The 21,286-nt window shown below is 41.5% G+C and overlaps 1 protein-coding gene across 2 annotated transcripts in view; it reads left to right on the forward strand.

Annotated features, from left to right (window-relative positions):
* The first annotated feature begins 433 nt into the window (after positions 1–433).
* The window catches only part of LOC131459762 (carbohydrate sulfotransferase 8-like), a 123,346-nt gene continuing 102,493 nt past the window's right edge, over positions 434–21,286 (forward strand). Inside the window, exon 1 of one of the 2 annotated variants that reach the window (XM_058629853.1) lies at positions 434–1,045. The gene's annotated coding sequence lies outside the window, so the exon portion shown is untranslated. The remainder of the gene's footprint in view (positions 1,046–21,286) is intronic. The other variant, XM_058629855.1, reaches the window with a different exon arrangement.

A 21,286-nucleotide genomic window follows, 5' to 3' on the forward strand; every position in this document is an offset into this window, starting at 1 on the left:
TCCTTGGGTGTCCTGAAAGGCTCATTTAAATCAAATTATTATTATTATTACTTAATAAAGTTATTACACTGATGTAACCTAATGTGTAAATGTTAGGATATTTCCTTTATATTATCTCCTTATTACAATGCTATTACCATACTATGCCATTGTTATTACCAAGCAGGAAGTTGCAGGAGAAATAAGACAGCATCGCCATATGATCACTCTTTTTCCACAGGACACCACTTATTATGTTCGAGTAAAACTCGCAGCTCTATAATAGGACATTTCACTGGTGAGAAGTAGATACAAAATGTGTTCATCTCGTCATAATAAACACCATTAAACGATGATATCTTTGTCTCACATCTGTGGAGAAGCTGTAGCGAGCACTCAGTGCTGTGCTGCCTCTACTGTAGCTCAGCGCGCACCACACAGAGTGCACTTGCAGCGCGCCACGGGGAAAACACACACACACACACACACACACACCAAAAACAGCACGGGTTGTTTTACTGGGAGGACGCGGAGCCTCATCCGTATTAGAGCCGTCTTTATGTATACACAGACCGTAAGAGACACCCCTCCCACTCCTCCTGGCTCTCTCATCACTCTGCTCCGGGATCTTGGATGTGGATGAGATTCTGTAGCCCCGTCTTTCTCGGTATCAGCATCGCATTGAGGACAATCGGGCGAGCATCCGCGGATGAAAGCGGAGAGCAGCAAAAACACAGTTTGATTGATCATAATTGTACTGTGTCAGCCTGGGGCCAGACAGACTGGGATGCGCCAATCTTGGTATGCGCTAAGGTGTGAGTTGTGATTGGCCGTGCACTCTTATTTTTTTCTTCTTCTTCTTCTTCTTCTTCAATAAGCCAGACTGAAGGCGGTTGCTGTGCACAATTGATGCGTGCACGGGCGTCGACCGCAAACTTGCATCCGCGGGGAGACAGCTGGTGCTGATCTAAAGACTTGGCTGATCAACTAGTGAAGAGGAGGACACGGTGTCACTTCTGTTCACCTGTTTTCTGACCGTCGTGGTGTTTGGGACCTCCGCTGTTGGGTAAGTCCAAATCTAAAATTAAGGCACAGCCTAGAGAAGCGTTTTTCTTCTTCTTCTTCTTCTGTTTTTCCTAATTAAAATATTTTTTGTTGTTGTTTTTAGAAATAGATTTTACACATTGCCTCTACATATAAAGTTACAGCCGGTTTGGGTTACATATAAACCCTCAGATGTAATGACCCCCTTCCCCTCACGCGCTATTATTATATTATACTCTAAGTGCTAATGTTCAGAATTCAATTTGGAGTCCCCCTCAGTTGTCCTCTTGAAAACTTTCAGACCTTAGGACACCAAAGTATTTAGAATGAAAGTTTTGTCTCTTTCTTAATGCATCAATAATACACTGACAGTTGCTCAGACTCTGAGCTTATGCCTTGAATTCAAATGTATCGTACTTTATTTTTGTATTTTTTTCACATGGTGTTAAATGACATTGCATTTGAGGGATAGATATTTCTGGTAAATGATACTAGAAGCAGCCGGTTTTGACTGAGACTAAGCTTGTCGTTGTGCATTGTTTACCACATAGATAGAAAGAGACACTTGAATCAGGTGATTTGGCTCTAGCCCAGTGACAACAGACTTCCTTTTGGGTGGCATACGATTATGAGTGCAGTGTAATTAAAGTGAGAAAAAATGTGTCAAATCCAAGAAAGAAAGAAAATGGTTAAGAAGCCACTAAATGCATGTTTTCACAGCAATTAAAAGGGTGCCGTGTGGACCAACGTTGTCATTTGCATCATGGTGAAAGACAGTGGAATATTATGCAAAATAAGAGTTTGATCACGACCCATGAACACTACAAGCTGTTCCATTGCAGTCCACCAGGTGGTAGTAATGTAAAAGAATATGCAACAGTGATGTCACTGGTGTGGAGCTCACACAATTTGTTCAGTTTCTTTTGACTTTTTAATAATCATTTCCTACTGTAGTTGTCAGGGTGGGAGGTGGTGGAATGATTGCTCTGTAAATACATACACACACACACACGCACACCGGTTTCCATGACTTCAGAGGACATTACTACCGGCCTAATCCTAACCCTGACCCAAACCTTAACCTAACCCTGACCTAAAAACAAACCGCAATTCAAACCACAGCCCCTAAAAATAACCAGTTCAGCTCAGAGGTTATATCTGATAAGTACCAGGTTTAGGTCTAAGTACTGGTCCTGGTCCTAATACATGCAAGTACACACACACAGCTGCTCTAACCTCTCAGCCTTAATAAAATCACATCAATTACCTGGAAGGATCATTTCTGAATATAGCTGTAGGGAAATGAAGTAAGCAAAAATCTGTTAGTTCAAAGTGTGAAAGTCATATTTGCCACAAAAAAAAAATAGACATTCGTAAACACTCTCTCCCTTCTAAGTACACAAAGTACAGAGCCCGCTGACGTACTGTATCTCCTATGGTACTCCACCGATACACAAGACTATTGGCTGCCCTCTCCCCTCCCCTGCAGGACCTCCATCTCAGCAGAGCAAACCTGTTCAACCTGTGCTTCGAGTGCATCCTAGCAAGGACAAACACATAAGAGACGGTTTCTTCCCTGGAGCCATAATCACCCTAAACTCACACATCAACTATATCCCCCACTTTAAGTGTGTGTATAGATGAACGAATGAATGAATGAATGAATGTGTGCTCCAAAACTTTCGTTGCACCATGTCCATTGTGTACAACGACAATAAAGACTCCAATCTAATTAATGTTGGTCACCATGGGCACTAGGATACGTCTTTGTCTCACATGTTATGGAAGACGGATCTTGTTTCACTTCCACTGTGTGAGCGTCATGTGGCGTGCAATCGCGACACGGCCGTGGGTGTCAAACAGCGGGACGTGGAGGTCATTCATATTGGAAGAGTCTTTAATGAACTCAGACCATGAGAGACACTCCTGCTGCTCCGGACTCTCTCCACTCTGCTCTTGCACGCATGTCAGTGCGTGTGGGATGAAATTCATAGCCTCATCTTGATCACTATCAGTTTCGCAGACGGACATCTATCCATGGAGACTCTTTTGTTGTGCGCTCAGTTGTGGGTTAGGAGCGAGAGCCACATACTCTTTGTTAAAGTGTCAGACCAAACTATAGAAGGAATGGCAAACAAAGACAACCAGACAACTTGGGATTCAGCGTGACGCCAGGAGCTGTGACTAAATGTTACTGTACCTACAGCTGTAGCGTTTCTGTTCCCTGTTTCAGTTTCATAAAAGTTTGAGATGGTGTACTGCAGAAATACTTTTTTAAGTGGGAGAGTTTGCAAATTGGTGCCTAAATTCCATGCTGTTATTTGAGACTAATATTATGACACTATAGACTCAGGGGGAGAAGATGCTGCTGACATTTTGCTGCAGTTTTGAGATGATTCGTATTCGTTTTCTCCATGTGCAAACCTATTACTTAAACCACTGGTTTAAGTAATAGACCCAAACCCCTGTCCAGGGCATGCACATAAAAAAAGAATAAAGTAAAAAGTTCATATCCAAAAATGAACAGCAGTTGTAGGTTTTTGTTCCTATTCTCACAGTGTGTATAGATAAAAACTGTCCTGTACTTCCATTAAATCAAAACCAAGGTATTGCCTCCGGTTTCTCACACAATAGGAACTTGATCAGGTGTTGGTGATAAATAGCTTAATAAATTGAAAGGTGGACCAAATAAATTATAGTTTTTGTGTGGGTGATACTGGCTTCTAATTATCCAGTAGAGAGTCTGATTTGGATGCACAAATAGAATTATATTAATCTCACAAACTCAGAGCAGTCAAAGCTCTGCACCGCCCATGTGATCTCTGACGCAGCCCTAAGGGAGGCTTGGACCCCAGGTTGGGAACCATGGTCAAATCTGAATTTTTGCTAGAGTCTGTACATTCATTTAATTGCTCTTGCATGTCTTTATAACAGGAAACTAGATTTTCTTTTTAAAGAAGTGTAGCTCATACCTGATAATCTCGTTGTGGTACTTGACCTGTAGGTCAAATTTCAATTTGTGCTGTCAAAGGATTAAAATATTTAATCGCAATTAATCGCATTAATGTCATAGTTAACTTTGCATTTAGTAAAATCGCGCATTTTTATCTGTTCTAAATGTCCCATGATTTTTTTCTCATTTTAATGCTAATCCAAGCTAAAGGAGCTAGTGGCAGTGGAGGTGTCCTTACTACAGTTTGGGGGTCTGCCAGCTTGGTTGGTAACACTGCATACATCATTACTTGGATGTGGGGAGGGCGTCGAGAAGTGATCCAGGCTGTGTTGGATACGGAGAGCCCGCTTGGAGACGGCGAAGCGCACAGTGCTCGTCATCCACTCCAAACTTAACTTAACTTAAAAATAAATGACGCTGTTTAAATGGGTTTGCGTTAATGCCGTTAACAGCGCGTTTAACTGACAGCACTAATTTCAATATTAACTGCTTGCGAAAAGACAAATCCCCCACGAAAGCATAAACAGCGCTGCGGTTGCAAGTCGCTCGGTGGCTTTTATCAATTACCGCGCCATCCCCTGTTCAGGGAGAGGGAGAGATGTGGAGCGCAGGTGTCATCAAAGCAGAATGAGGCTCCTTTGAGGTGGGAAATGTGAGACTCAATGACTTCACTCAGCTGGGGTCACTGGACACACAGCGGAGCTTTGACACGTACAAATAGTGCCTGAAGATGCTGTGTTCATCCATGGAGGCTCAGTGGCTGGCAGGGGACCAACAGAGCGGGGGCCTTACACTCCAGATGGCCCAGAGAGGCCAGAGGAAGAGGCTAGGGAAGCTGGGCTGCCAGTGTAGTATGTGTCTAGTTCCATGTGTGCATTTAAATTAAGTAAACATCGGGGAGGGGGAACAGGATGAAAAACAGAGAGACAAAGGCACTGATCAGGGTGGGACTTGTAGACAAAAGGAGGATGAGAGAAAATGAGCGCAAATAAGAGAGGTGTCAGTGTGTGTGTGTGTGTGTGTGTGTGCATGCAAAAGAGGCAGTGATGGAAAAAGTGTAGGAGGGAGAATAAATTCAAGAGATGAAGACGCTTGTATCATGTGCTGTTGTGTATCCGTGGTTGTGTGTGTGTGCAGTGAAGGAGTGACAGGGATGTAGAAAGGGCTGGAGATGAAGAAAAGGAAAGAAAGAAAGAAATTGGCTCATGTGTGTGGGAGAGAGGGAGAAAATGAAACAGGAGAAAGCAGGCGTGTGTTGTCTGTATGCGTGTGTGCAATTGCAGAGAAAGAATTACTTGGAGAGAAAAAGAGAGAACGGGGAACGTGTGTGTGTGTGAATGGGAAACTGAATGGATGAGAAGTGAGAGAGGGAAAAAAGTAAATTAAAAATCCCATTCTTGCATTTTTATGTGTGTGTGTGTCTGTGGAGAGATTTGCACGTGTGCGGTCTTAAACGCTAATGCTAATTCTCTGACATGATTAAGCAGCATGAACATTTACACTTCACTCAGAAGCGGTGCTTAAGCCGCTCACTCAGTCAGTGACTTTGTGAGCTTTATTTACATGCTTGTTCCTGTGACACACAGCAGTCGTCATGTCTCCGCTTTGTGGCACATGACTGCAGGCACACGACTCCCCGCTGTGAGCTCAGAACGTGTAACGAGTCAGGGGAGGACCCAAATGCAGTACACGGAGGCAGGCAGACAGGTGGCAATGACATTTATTTACCACAAAGTTCAGTGATATGAAAACCCTGCAAGGGGAAGCTGGGTTCACTGGAGGGAACTTGAGCCCAAGACAACAAGCCCACACAAGGGCGATGACAGGTCCAGGCAAGGCAGAGTAGATCACCGGGGCAGAGGCAGGGTCAGTACCGGGGAATCAATACGAAAAACGCTGGAGAGACTAGTACTGGCGACAATCTGGCACTGAGTGAACTGAGAGGTTGCTTGGTGATCAGGGGGTGGAGTGGCTCAGTGGTTAAAACGGATACCCTGTGTGCGAAAGACATCATGGTCGCAAGTTCGACTCCACGAGGTAAACGAGGTGAATGAGGTGACGGAGAGAAGATCGTGACAGAATGTGATTTAATTAAGATGGTGCGAGGGAGGCACTTTATAGTCGTGAAACCAGTAGAGAACGAATGCAGTGGAAATGGCGGAGGACACATTGCAGTGACGCCAACGTTCCTTCACTTTCGAGAAGCCACTAGAACGTGCAATTCTCTTTTCATTCCACTGTGATGGGAGGAGACATGATTCGGCTTTGATCAAAATGAATTATTCCTATCCCCTGCTTTTAACTATGAATGTGTGTTTTGTGTTTGGCTCTCGTCTGACTGTGTCAGTGCAGTTGCACACCTTTTTAGCACTCTTGCCTTTGCAGCAAGAAGACCCGGGTTTGCCACCCAGTCAGAACAAGGGCCTTCCTGCATGGAGTCTGCATGTTCCCCACAAAAACATGCAATATGAGGAGTAGGTAAATTGCACACTCTAAATTGACTGTAGGTGTGAGTTTGAGTGAATGGTTGTTTGTCTTTTTTATATGTGGCCCTGTGATGGAATGGTGATCTGTCCAGGGTGTGACCCAGCCTTTCGCCCCTATGTCAGCTAAAATTGGCAACCCTTCATGCGTCCCTCAGGTGGAGGATGGACGGATGAATATCAATGTGGTCAAAATAGGTTTGCCCAAAATGCATCCAGTGACAGGGCTGACAATTCAATTATTTCTGCCAAACCAATCCATCCGCATACTGTTTCCCTTGTTTTCTTAACAACCTCTCCTGCCTCCCATTGTAGTACATTTGCTGATGTCCAGTGACATAGAGGACCCATTCATAGACCACAACCAATTGGCTGCACTGAGCAAAACAAAGAATAGAGTCTACAGTTTCAGGATTTAGCCTGGAGAATGTACTCAAGGTGTGGGACCCTTTCTGAAGTTGCTGAGACAATTTACATTTGAGAAAAAGAAATGAACACATTGACAGAAGCCACAGTAAGTCCTCTGAAGTCTCACTCTCTGTGTGAGGAAAAAAAGTGGTGGAAACTACCTAGACAATGAATTGCACTGTATTGTCTTTTAAGTCCACCTTGTGGGTCGACCTTCGCATCACCACAACAGAGACTGCATTGACGCCTTTGTACATCAGTGAATACCACAGGAACACATCTTTACTTTGTATCATTGTGCTTGTGCATGAGATTTCGATTTCAGTACGGGTAAATTATTACAAAACTCCTTCACACTGTTGAACAGCCTCATCCACAGAGTGTGGCATGACGAACCTATGATGGGGGACAAAAGGTCACACCTTAATTATTCATTCAGAATGTCAAACAATGCTTGCCGGGTGTTATTTAGGGTGTGGGGAAAAAACCTAATAAATAATTCACGGGCAGGATTCTATTTCCTTCGAGGAGCATCTCATTGGTTTAGATGTTTGTGAAAGTCTTATCTCCGTGCAGGAGCCCTCTGTTATCCCCGAGGTGACCTTGGCTGTCACGGCTGCACCAGCGTGGATGGCACAGAAGGTGGCTGGGAACTCGTGTAAGAATGAGCAGGAAAGACAACAGGGAATTGGCAGGGAATTGTCTCAGTGCCCCCAGTTTTTTTTTTTTTTTTTTACCAAGGAACATTTCGCAATAGACAGAGTGACCGTATCTTTCTATGGCCACTGGTCGTTCTGCTGTGGAAAAGCACTCAGTGAAGGCAGAGGAGCTATAGCGTACAGCGTGCAATAATTATGAACTGAGGTACTCGCCAACATTTAAGTATATTCAGCCTGAGGAGTTGTTCCCCCTCCCTCACACAACTAAGCGGGGTTTTATGCACCAGGTAACACCAGATGAGTTGACTGGCACGGCTGTAGCGAGTCGTCTCATCCTCCTCCTCTGCTCTTTAATGCAGTGTAGTGGTCGGACTTAAGGGAAACTGCCGCTCACATGCACAAGAGATGGTTGATCAGAGATTTGTAGTCGGTGAGGTTTTGCATCTGAAAGTTGGACAGCGAAATGCATGGGTGCACTTTGTGGTTTGTGTCGCACTACACACACCGCTGATAGCTGTGGCACACATGAGTACAAATTAGAAATGGTTTTCTTCTACATACTGTCAATGTCCGTCATGGCTCTGTGTTCCACCGAACAGGGAATATAGTGTACATGCGCTGACTTTAGCTCACGGGAGAGAATGTCTTTGAATTTGAACAGAAATAAAATCAGTTAAATGCATTCCCTGCCCATCATCACATACATGTAAGAAATGGCAAAGGAAAACTAAACTAACGAACTCTTGTTGCCTTTGGGAATCACTGTTCCACTGAGAATCTAACGTAAGAAGGGAAGGAAAAATGTGATTATTTGTGATTTAGTCATTTTTGGAAACATTTGGGATAGTGTAATTATTATGGTTTGCTTATACTGGCTGATGCACATGCCACATTTCCCCACTACAAGTACTGGTCAAAGTTATTTTAGTGGTTAGACCCAGTGTACAGCCATTTTGAATAGTGTGTCAGCCATTTTCCCCTTTCATAGAAACTGACACCATCTGAGTCGAATCAGATGGCCACAGCCACTTTTCACTCCCAGAACAAGAAAACATTCCTGTTACACAGGAGTGTTTTCTCTCCACTGACGCCAAGTGCTTGTGGTTTCTCCCTCTCTTTAATATTTCAAGGCCTCTGCCATACATTATCTCAAGTGCCTTGAGATTATACACACACACAAACAAAACCAAACTCATAGTCTACTGCTTTATCCTCCACATGTTGGTCACAGGGGGCTGGAGTCAATCCCAGCTGACATCGGGTTGAAAGGCAAGGTTCATCCTGGACAGATTGCCAGTCCATCACAGGGCCAACAAACAGAGGTGAACAAAGAAATTTATAAACTCATATGCTTCCCGTCTGCGTGTGTGCCTGATACACACCTTTTTTTAAAAATAGGTGTAATTGCGCAACGTGGTATGCCACACCCAAAAGTGCTCACATCTGGACTTGGAACAATTGATGTCTTGTTATTAAAGGCAAAAGACATACCAAAACCACAAACACTAACAAACAAACTGTCAGGTGGTAAAAATGTGGAGGAACAGGAACAAATGTCGCTTCACCACTGATTTAATTAACTCCAGAGTTGGTGCCTGGCGAATAGCCAGAGGGAGTGAGTTCCAGAGGGCACTGACACTGAAAGCCCTATTGCCAAAGCTTTGCCTGCAGGTGCGGGGGATGGAGAGGAGACCTAGCGAGGTCAGCAGAGCGCAGGTTTCCGGGAGGGACGGTGCACATGGAGGAGGTCGGACAGATAATGTGGGGAGCAAGTGAATGGAGAGACTTGTAGCAGAGGAGGAGAAGCTTGAAGGTGATCCGGAACTTAGCGGGGAGCCGGTGCAGTTGTTTCAGCGTGGGGGTGATGTGTTGCCATGGTTTGGCCCGAGTGAGAACCCTAGCAGCAGAGTTCTGGACGTGTTGGAGCCTATCCAGAGTTTCTGCATTGAGCTATTAAGAATAACATCATCGACATCTTAAACGGAGAGTCTGTTCAGTTAAATTGTCTCCTTCGTTTTCAGTTTGAAATACGTGATCTGCGTATGAGTAAAACCCATAGAGGTCTGCTGGTAGTTAAAGCCATGCAAGAAATTTGAAGGATGTGGTCATTAAATTGTTATGAGCCCGCCCCTGCAGTCTGCACTGGTCAGGAAAGGTCGTTATAGTGAGGGTCATTATTGTAATGCCATATGGTATGGCATCTGTATATTCCCATTAGCATGTGTATAGGTGTGGAGTACCTGCTTACCTCTTTAAGTTTGGACTTTCAAGGTCATTCTCGGTTCATGGATTGTCCCCCCTGTAGAGAGCCTCATTGAGGACTCTTCAGTGCACCAAAGGCCAGCTTTTGCAACTATTTTTAAGCAACAGGAACTAGAAACTAAAGCAAAGAGTGACACAGCGCAGATCAGTTTGCCTTGGTGCACTTTGGAGCAGTATACCCTGATCTGGTTTGCATTTCCAGTGTGGGCTGCGTTGGCCCGATCACAAGTACATAATGTCAATAATTCCAGGAAGAAGAACAAAATAAACAAAGAGGAACAATTGCCATCTTGTATTTTGCGTTCTTCTTGGCATGTGGCTATGTCTCGCAGTGAGAATACAAGCTTTCACACTTATTAGTCAGCTTCCTTGGTCGCCACATCATTTATTATTTTATATATATATTTTTTCTTCTTCAGTTCAGAGTAGGGCTCTTTGGAGACCTGAGTCAAGCTATGTCATCACCATGCTAGTAAATAAAGGTCCGGGATTTGTAGAAAGATTGAGATAAAACAATTACAGTTTAAGGGGAAGACACAATCCTGTGCTTTAAAGAAATCTGCTGACAGCTAATAATTCAAAAGCAGACATACAGTAAAACAAAGGTACCTTACAATTAGTGTATTATTGAAGTAATGCATTTACCTGTCCATTAGCTTATGCAAGTTCTTAATCATTAATCACATGTATATTGTATTTGTAAACAGCTGTTTCCATTTCCCTCATTCATCAAGACTATTTTGCTTCAAAAAATATTACCAATCAAAGGCAGCGGGTCAATCAATCATTCACTTTTAGTTTCATTGACCTCATTTAATTACCCACATCCCTGCCCTCTTTGACCTCGCAGGAAGCCGTACACGACTGATGAATACACTTACCTGATTACCTGAGAACGTATGTGTCCGTTTTCTGCAGACTGAAGATTAAAGGCATTTGTTTTTGTGGAGAGATTGACCAGGGCATGGGTTTTGAGGCAGTATTGAAAGCCCCTGTGATGTTTCCAGTTGTCACGACACTTTGATCCTAAAAAGCCCTCACTGTCAGCCAAACGTAGTGCACCTGTTGGACAATGAACAAGCATTTGTGGGCTGAAAAAAGAGGTCTGTTATAGTTTGGTGGTTTTTTTGTTACCCCAGTTCACCTTAATATTCTGTACAAACAATAGTGTTTTGAGGGTGTGCAACCCAATTTTTTTAAACACTTTTGAGAGACTTTTTTAATCTCTCAACATGGGGCGACAAAGTCAGAAGTGATATTTTTTTTTTTTATCACTTTGCGGGGACTTTAAGGTTCTTACTATGTAAAGTTCCTTAAGATAATGTGTGCTGGGATTTGGTGTGATAAAAGTAAAATAAAAAGGTTTAAATAGGACTTGAAAGCAGTCTTGTATAAAGTACTTGAAAGCGATACTCGAGTAAAAAGTACAAGTATCGTAACAGAAAATGACTTTGGTAGAAGTTAAAGTCACCTTTTAGAATATTACTTGAGTACCTTAAAGTACCTGACATTTACTGTACTTAAGTATGAATAAAGTATCATTTTCTGATATTAAGTATTCGAAGTAAATGTAAGAGTATTTAAACAAAGTGAGCAATTCCAATTTTGAATATGACATTTATTGTGGCTTCTTAAACAATAAAAGCATAATAGGTACAGGCGAACAACTTCAAACCACATTAAAATTGACCCTCTGTCATGAACCTCCCTGTGACTGCGGGTATTTTTGCCATTTTTTGAAACATTTGGAGTTTGTGGAGCTTTTGGAGTCTGTGAAGCTTCTAGACACACTGTGTTTTAGTTCAACTTGGAGACAAAATCTGCGGTTTATCTGCGCGAGCTCGCTAGCTCACCGGTTGGCCGCTCAGCTGACAGCTGTTAGCTGAAACCCAGCGTCCGGAGTGTACAACAGAAACCCCGTGACAGGAGACCAGAGCCTCGATGTCGGACCCGGTAAACAACGAGCCGCTGGTGTGTTTTAAGTCCACTTGGAGCCGAATTCTGCGGCTAACCGCTGAGCAGCTAACAGCTGGTGCCGCTAAAAACAACAAGTAACAACAAACGGGCATTACGTCACCAACTCAACTTTTATTTTGTAGTAACGAGTAACGAAGATGGTTAAGGGAAATGTTTCGGCGTAAAAGTACACATTTTATTTAGGAAATGTAGTGGAGTAAAAGTTGTCAGAAATAACGAAGTAAAGTACAGATATGCGTAGTAAAAGTACAGTAACAAAGTATTTGTACTTCGTTACATTAGAACACTGCTTGAAAGTGGCTGTAAATTACTAAATCTTTTGTGTGAAGAGATGGTGTATTTTACTGGCATACTAACTGCAGATTATCAGACACAGCAATGAGAAAAACGGCACATGTCTCAATTTTGCTCCATTAAATTGTTTTTTTTTCATCACACTCAGCTGGTGTGTGAAAGGGTTCATTATATTTATCATGCAGTAAAATGAATGACAAATTGATGCACAACCACATGATGGTAGAGTGTCGTGAAATCATAGACAAAACCAACATCCTCTCCATCATATGATGATTAAGATACTGATGACAGTGTCACATGGACATGGATCTTTCATATAATCTAGTGATGGGCAAAGCAGTTTTTTTTTCAGTGTACTGAATCATTAGAATCAGTTCATTAAAACAATTTTGGTCACTGAATCCAGTGGTCCGTCTGACACTCTGCCACTGAACTGAAATATGGCTGAATGGGATGGGATTTGGCTCACGGCTTTCAGCTGTGCGGCCACTAAATACACCAGACTCCTCCATAAGATTACAAGATCTTAGAAATGTCCTTGCAAAATGTTGGAGATGAACACATTGCCGCAAACAATGCCATAGCATGTTCATTTGCTGTGGCTGTCTACTTTATTTTGCCAATATTTAACACCTGATTAGTTCAACAAACTTCTAAATGTTCAGCTCCATTAAGACATTCAGAATTTTTTACTTTCCGATATATTCAGCTTTTTTAAAGGACAATTTCTCATTCAAATGAATTGAAATGCACTTCAGACACAGTCATTTCCAACTACGTATAAAAAGTTTTAGTTTGGTACTGCCTGAAAGTGTGAGCGGAGCATGCTCTTAACTTTTAACCTTACTTTCTGTCATGCCCAGAACCAATAAATCCATCATCTAACAAAAGGGACATGGCAGATTCTGTGATTTTGGAGCTGACATTGCACTGCTTTTGTTCAGCAAAATGATTTGCAGCAGAACATCAGCTCTTTGTCAGTGAGTGTTGGCGATAAAACAGCCAGGTGGTTTGCCAGCCCCCATGCCTCAAGCTACGATCAAACAGACTCTCATGATTGAATGACACTGTTGACGGTGGCTCTCTCTCATTATAGTGTGTGGCTGTGGCTCAAGGAGTAAAGCCAAGAGGTCAGTGAATCACCGGGATCCTCTAGTCGGCGCGGTGAAGTGTCCTTTACTGACCTCCAAATTGCTGTTCCGGCAGCTCGTGAATAGTACTGCTTATACAGCAGATGTAGCAGATATGAACGTGCATGTGATTGGGTATGAATTGCATTGTATTTTAAAGTGCTTTAAATACAAACACAAACCATTTATCTTTCATCTACGTTTGGAAACAGCATTACTTTTCATTTTACATCATCAGGTGTTATTGTTTGTGCGATTACTCTATTACGATTTAAATTCTGCATTGCTTTTCCAGAGCTACATCATTTAGATTCCCGAGATAGATCACTGTAAAGAAAGTGGGACTAAGCCACTACAATTAGGTCAAAAATGGGATACATCATGTGCTTCATTGGGAATCAACGAAGTTCGTTGTTGGACAGTGGCGCTACATCTCGACTGCATTTATCACCTGCTGGCATGCGCGTGGGAACGTTTTTTACTGCACTGCCCTACACACGTGTTTTACGCTTAACAGCGTTTATGTACACGCATGTTAAAAGCAACTGATACACAGATACATGACACATGAACTGTGTTATCAGAGCTGTAGGTACCCAGCTGCTGTGCGAAGAAACTCAGTTACCTGTCTGACTTAGGATTAGCGTCAGCGCTGTCCTAGGTGCTGATTACTGGTGCACATTAATCAAGTGAGCACACATTCTCACACATACGCACACACAATGCAAAATACACAAAGGCTTCACTAAATACACAATGAGCGGTGCCAGTAGACAGTGCTACTATTATTGACTTTAAACACCTTACCTTGGCCTAAAGCGCACCAAACATGGCCCTGTGCTCAGGTGTGTTGCAAATGAAGCTCCTGACCAGGACTGATGAATCCAGTCTATCCAGGATATCGCCATGGACATGCATTAAAGCCAGATGTGTCAGCTTCTTTTGGCTCGTTGTACTTCGTAGCCAGGTTTTCAGTCATCTTAGGGCAGAAAAAGATCTTACTGATGAGGCAGCCGACACTGGTAGACACAAACACAGTTCAGCAAATGTCTTAGCCTCTTTAGACGGCATCCTGGTTTGTGGACGCAGCTCTGTGAAAGGAACTCAGGAACCTCCTGAACAGAGCTGAAGGTTTGATCCTTTGTCAGGTCGCCCAGTAAAGTCAGCTGCATTTCCAGATGTGATCAGTCAATGGATGCAGGGAGTTGAACTTCACTCAGACCTGACACGTCTCGGTTGGCAGCACTGATGAGGGTGTTTTCTCTCTCTGCAGCCACTTTCATTCCCTCCTGATCAAATCTTCTACTCAGCTCGGACTCAACAAGGTCCAGGGCTTGAAAAAACTGGCGCCTCCACTGTGCCTCGCTCGAGTCCCACAGCAGAGATTCAGGCTCTGCTGTGTCACACTGGTCCACTACAAGGAAATAATGACAAGCAGTCAGAGTTTGAATGGCTACCCTGCAGTTACTGTTAACAGTTGTTAGAAAGCCCATGTTGTTTAGGAGTTTTCAATTGAATACTGTTCAGTTGTATTGTATTCTTTGGCGACTTTTTATATGTCCGACACTCATGAACGCACCATAGCCATTCCGACGCTATTGAACGGCACCACACGTGTGTGTGAGATGCCGTACTGTTTAGGTTTCATTTTCCTCCTGATGTAGCAGTGGATGGCTCGTGATTTTCCCTTGTTTGTTTTCTCAACTTTCGCCTGTACATCCTGGGTTTATTGTGCGTAAATGCCAGAGGTGAGCTTATGATGTGTCACTATCCAGGATGCTATGTTGTACTATATTGTCTACCTGTGAATATTGTTAATGCTGTTGATGATGTTCAGCTAACTCTCACCGTGGTTGCTTTGTGCCGCGTGTGAGGTAATTGTGTACAATGAATGTTTATCATATTATTGATGACTGGATACAGCCTTTTATATCTAGGGTTATAATATTATGTTATATTATTATTCATGGTGTTCTGTACTGATTGCTCCTTTTATCTTTATTATAGAACCACAGTTCAATAAATCCAACACTAAACTGGACGTCTGCATCCGTGTCTTTTAACGGGGACACACCCCATTCACCTTGTCGCTCTATCAACAACCAGTTAATTCCTGGAGAACGCCCTTCTCTCCTTTTTAGTTGTTGACAAAATTGAGGAATTGCTAATGAACCAATACAACCATGACTTTAATGAAATGACTCCCTAAAAACCAAGAGGAGATGTCAAGAGAGCAGAATAAGTTTGTTGAAATCATGGAAAGCTCTGTTCGGCTTCAGGAAAGTCATAAAATGAATTTGCCTTTCAAAAGTGAACATGTCACCATGCCAAACAACCTGTGTGTTGCCAAGCAACGCATTCACGTCTGAAACGAAAACTTCAGAAGGATGCAAGTTTTCATAGTGAATACACAAACCAAGGGATAGACTGGAAGAAGCTAAAGGTTGCAGTTGTGTGGATCCTCTCACTGAAAGGAAGGCTGAGACTTCAATAGTTTCCTTTTGCCAGTGAGAGCGATTTGCAAATAAAATTGCTACATTAACATTTGGGAAATCAGAAGTAACAAAGGGCAGCACCATCTACAAACTGGATCCAGTTCTGGAAGTTGGACTTCGAAGAGTTGGAGGACGACTGAATAAGGCAGCAATACCTGAGGACATTAAACGTCCTCTCATCTTATCTAAAGACAAACACATCTCAAACCTTATTCTCTGTTATTTTCATGAACAGCTTGGCCATGGGGGAAGAAATCATAAACTTTTACAAGAACAACAAAAAAATGGACAAAGGAAATAAGACATTTCTTGCCTGGAGACGTCGTTGCAGTTTTGGATTCTTCAGAAACCTTTTAGAGACGTCTTTTACGGTCTGTGTAATCGAAAGACCTGTAACAAAAATCTGTCTTTTATGTGAAGCTACAGAATAAGGATTAATGTCAAATTTGTGTGTTGACGGTAAGTAATGCAATAAGAAACATTGCATGAGGTATTATTACCTATGTTTTCGAATGTTATCTGTTATGGATTTGTTTTCTTTTTTGTTTCTTTCTTTTGTTTTGCGTTTTGTGTGGCTCCTTTAAATATTGTTTGAAAATTGAGCCATATATTCATTTGTATTTTCTGGGTTTATTCCTCCTGAGCACCAGGGGGCATAATGGTGAAGGTCGAGGCTGAAAACAGAACATGTTTAAATTCATGTCACTGATCACAGGTGTTGTGATCACAGATTTTCACTGTGCTCGGAACACGTGTGGGATTTTATGGTTTAAAGACTTTTATGGAAAACTTATTTGGAAGTAACGTCGCAACAGAGTGCAGACCGTACGCAAATAAATGCAGTTTGAGTTTAAGTTTTAAGAAAGTTTCGGTATCAGTTTCTCCGAGTTACACGGCTGAACAAATTACAATTAGCAATCAGTAGTGGCTGAAAATGGGACTTAGCCACTACACTTACTGTTGTGTGACCTGGGAGCAAAGCCCAGAAACTGCCAGATTTCTCACTGCTGTCCAGTGCGTGCACTCATTTTAGACATCATCTGCTTGCTGTGTAGTCTAATAACACAATTCCAGCACAATCAAAGCAAACACCACCAGTTGCCACTACCATTTTGTGGTGCTCAAGCCCACTTAGTGAGTGCTGTCAGGAGAATTCAGTAATGGCAGTTTCCCATAAGCTGTTAAGGTTTTTTTTATATATCTTAAGTGGAACTGTGAATGAGTACAGGCTGCTGCAAGGAAGTAAATCCAAAACCTTTACCAGATGATGAATTTAATTAAAAAAATACAACACAGTAAAACAGTACAGTTTTATTGAGCAATTTTCTAATTTCCACTGGGAGCCAGGCATCAATAAAGTAATGGTTATACACTCTATACTTGACATCGACCTGGATTCTTTTATCAAGGAAAATCGTTACAGTAACATTATTACCTCCCCAATTGGTTGTTTTAAATAGTATATTTATTCCTTAAATCACACCGGTACTCTCTTTAGTGTGACGGTTTATGTCGTAACATTTCAACATCTCATCGTTTATTTTGGTGCAGCGTATTTTTGATGCAAATTCTGCACACACGTGAAATGTGATTGAAAAGGTTTTTTTCATAAAGGCATTCATGATTTCTTTTTACAAAAGATGCTTACATACTGAAGGTTTTGTAAGGTTTTTTTATATATATATTTTATCACATTATTATGTGCATGTTTTGATGTGTGTGGACTCTGACTAATAAAGAATAAATAATAAATAAAGAGCACGAAACCTCATCTGCAGCAGAGCACATTACATAAAAGCTAACACACAGTGAGGATTTAGAGTGCTTGGAAGAGAACAAACAAAAGTCCAGAGGTTTAAGCAGCACTATCTATTTTATATGCTACAGTCATGTGTTCTGTGAAAAAGACCTTTAACAAAATGCCGTCTACTTCGACACAGCTACTTTCTGGCACCAAAGAAACAAAGAATTAGGCAAAACCATAGGCGATTATTTTGGTAGTTGACTAAACACTTTTTTTTCTTTTCATCACAGTCACAGTTATTTCTGATTATTCAGAATAAATGCTCGTAACGTTATAATTTACGCTGTAAAGATAAAATATCTAAAATATCTTTCAATTCTCTCTGTTGGCAGTACTTTGTAGTTCAGTGTGCTCAGAGGGACATTGTTCGACTTGTTGTCGGTGTTGTGGATGAATGAGCTTTAATTCTGAGACGTGTGCTTTGTCGGTGAGGAAGACTTCTGAAAAGGTAGCTTTAGTATTGACCAGTGCTTGTGGGAGGACAGCGACGTCACTCCACTGACTTATTACGTGGTTTTAATACTTGATTCAAATTGTTCAATAGCTTCATTCATCAATCTAAGGCTTCTGTATAACAGACCGTTGTTGCGCGTAATGGACTGTTGCTCTGGACTAATCCCACGAAGAGCCTCGTATGTATCAGTGTCACACTCGTCAGAGACATCTCTGCCTCCGTGGAATATTTTCCTAATATTGACATAGACATGTGGGGAGAAGGAGACAGTGTTCATGTTTTTAGACCAAAGATCGTCAAGGAGCCCCGAGGAGACTGATACCGCTTCTGGCTCGAAGGGTTTTGGCATTTATTTGCCGACAAAACAGCTTCCACTGCTTTACACTGAACAAACGCTGCTCTGCTACAACTGTCAGTCCCATTTATATCCACTAAGAAGGTTTACATGGCCAATACTGTATGTAAGAATGTTAGCGCCACTTAGCTTTCGCGTTAGCATTACTCCGAGCACCATCACACTCATTGTTAACATGTGAATTCTACTTCGCAGTTGAGCCACATACAGTGTGAAGAAATACAAAATGATTTACGTCAAGGAAATACACTGAGACTACTGAGTATATGTTGCTAACGTTCACATTTCAAACCATGCGCAAGCTAACAGACTATTATTGAGGAAACCGATGGGAGACATAGGCCCATACTGCCCTCAGCACTTCCTGTAGTGTATTGCAGTAATGGAACGTGGTTCCTGAGATGTGGCGTTTTGATTAAACAAATTGACGACGCGTCGACAATAAACTTTCTTAAAGGACTTGAGCTGGAGGGCAAGAATTTTGCGATTAAAATGAATTCATTTGATTATGTCGGCTAATCGTTGCAGCGCTATTCTCAAGAAATCTCAAGCAAACCAAGGCTGAGAATGACTAACAAAACCATATTAGATTATTTTTTCCAAGAGTGTAGATGAAGGCTGAAATCTCGGTCAGTCTTGGTCAATCCAAGTGTAACCTATCCTGGTCTTCGTTGAAATAGACCCCTTTATAATGGAAACTTATGAAGAGGTAAAAACACACGAGAAAAAAAAACGATATAGTAATTTTAATAAGATCAGAGAAAAAGCCTGGCAGATAATTGTGGACTGACTGAATGCATATGTAGCCCAATGTAAATACTTACAGAGCTTATTTCATCAATTACTGTTAAAACTGTTTTATTCCGTGAGCTGAGCCTTTGACTGCATCAAATAAAACTTATGAAAGGAAAAACACAATTTTTGTAGTTATTAGTTTTTGCAAATGAGCTCCTCACTTACCACGGCTCCACTGAAATCATATTTGCAAATTAGAGTTACCTCTCAGTTAATCAAAGCTGCAGTGTAAAATATCCTTCATGTTTCCCGGGGGGGGGGCGTTTTATGAGGATCTGTGTACAGTCCAGTGACCGATCACATGAGAAAGAGCTCTAACACAGCATGTTTTCTTACTGCAACTTCAAGGAAAGGAAATATGTATCTCTGTCTCAGTATCAAAACATCTCATGCAGGTACTTCATCAACAATGTGTCCTGTGAGCAAGTCTGTCTAAGTATCAAAACATCTTTTATTTATTTATTTATATATATGTTTATTTCGGTCATGACAGTTAGATCACTCATCACACATCATCGTAGTGTAGTTCATACACTGCGTCCCAACCCGAAAGTCTGTCTCAATATCAACACCAGTATCAGAGCTTCATCATCTGAAACATCAATGTGACAGAAACACAAATGACATGAACGAGTATTTTATATTACTGTCCTCGTCACTGACTTGATTGAAACCACCTTTACAACCTCAGCCGTTTCTAATCACCTCAACAACTGCAATTCTTTTAACATAAAAAAGCCCCCAAAACCTTTTGATCAAATATGGACATCAGTCTTTATGAAATCATAAGACTAACCAGAATTCAAATAACATTGAATCACATGTAATCACTGTAATATTTGAATGCAGGTTCATAAAACAGAGGTAAGATAAATCCAGAAGATCATGAATAACTATGAAATGTGTATTTCTGATCAGACTGACAGATGACTGAATGGATAGAACAGCAGGATTAACAAATCCTCGGCTTTTATGCACCTGACATATCCCGACTTAATCCCTTATCATAGTTTCTGCACCGGTTTAGCAAACTCCAAGCAGTCTATGTTTACCTTAGGAGTTTCCATTTAGCCTCTACCATAAAGATGTGATTGGCGTTGACGGATGTCGATAGTCGTCCTTCCAGCAGTTTGCCCCATATGTACAGAAAACTGCCGAAGCTTTGTTATAGAGAATGTTTTTGGTCTCCTCGCTGATCAAGGTCACTGTGCTCCTGCGAACACTCAGAGCTTGAGAAATGTTTTAAATCCTTGTCTCATCAAAGTGTCAAAAATCTCAGGAGTCCACATTTTGACTTTGAATTGATATCTTTTTTTTGTCCCGACCTACAGAGAAAATTCACCATTTCATTCACTTTGCCTTAGGACACTTTATGCAAAGACGATCCATCTGGCTACAAGTGACTGGGAGAGACTTAGGTTTTCAATATTTTTTTGCAAACCCTATTTATCATGGGTCATTTAGTGTAGATTGAAAAATTTCAATTCTCTCTAATCAAAATGAAGTAAAGTAAAGCAGTAAAGTATGTTTGAGAATAGTTTCTGAAGCTACCGTATGCCATATGGTTTGCAGCCTCTCCAGCTCAGTCCTTTTAGAGAAAATGGGCCTTTTTAGAGCCACAGACCAATTTGACATTATTACCTATCTGACAAATTAATCACATTAATCACAGAAAATACACTTACAACTTCACTGAAGATGGGGAACTCAGAGTAATAGAAGTGTGTTTCTCAAAAGCAATAAGATTTGCTCCAGTCTATTGGAAAAATTCAAATGCCAAGTTCTCCCTCCCAACATCTCATGTACTTTATATATTATATATACTATATCTTATCAAATGCAACCATTTCTGCAGCTGTTGGGTATTGATAGCATATATGACTAGTGTTCCAGCAGGCAAAACTATTACTCTATATATTATTATATGTGATGGATAAGTGCAGTTTGTCATCCAAGCTCTTTTGTTATATGTTAACCTTCATATGTGTCTCTGTCTAACTACTAATCATCAGAACCCGTACGATTTGACGGTTCACAAGCTAACTGTGTGTGTGAAATAAAACTTCATAAAGACGCTCGAGTTGTCCCCGCCGTACTTGTTGTTCTGGTCGCCCCTTTCCAGAAGACTTTACTCAATTCAATCCAATTTATTTGTATGGCGCCAAATCATAACATACATTATCTCAAGGCA

Source organism: Solea solea, chromosome 5 (genome assembly GCF_958295425.1).
Source record: "Solea solea chromosome 5, fSolSol10.1, whole genome shotgun sequence".
Taxonomy (NCBI): Eukaryota; Metazoa; Chordata; class Actinopteri; order Pleuronectiformes; family Soleidae; genus Solea; species Solea solea.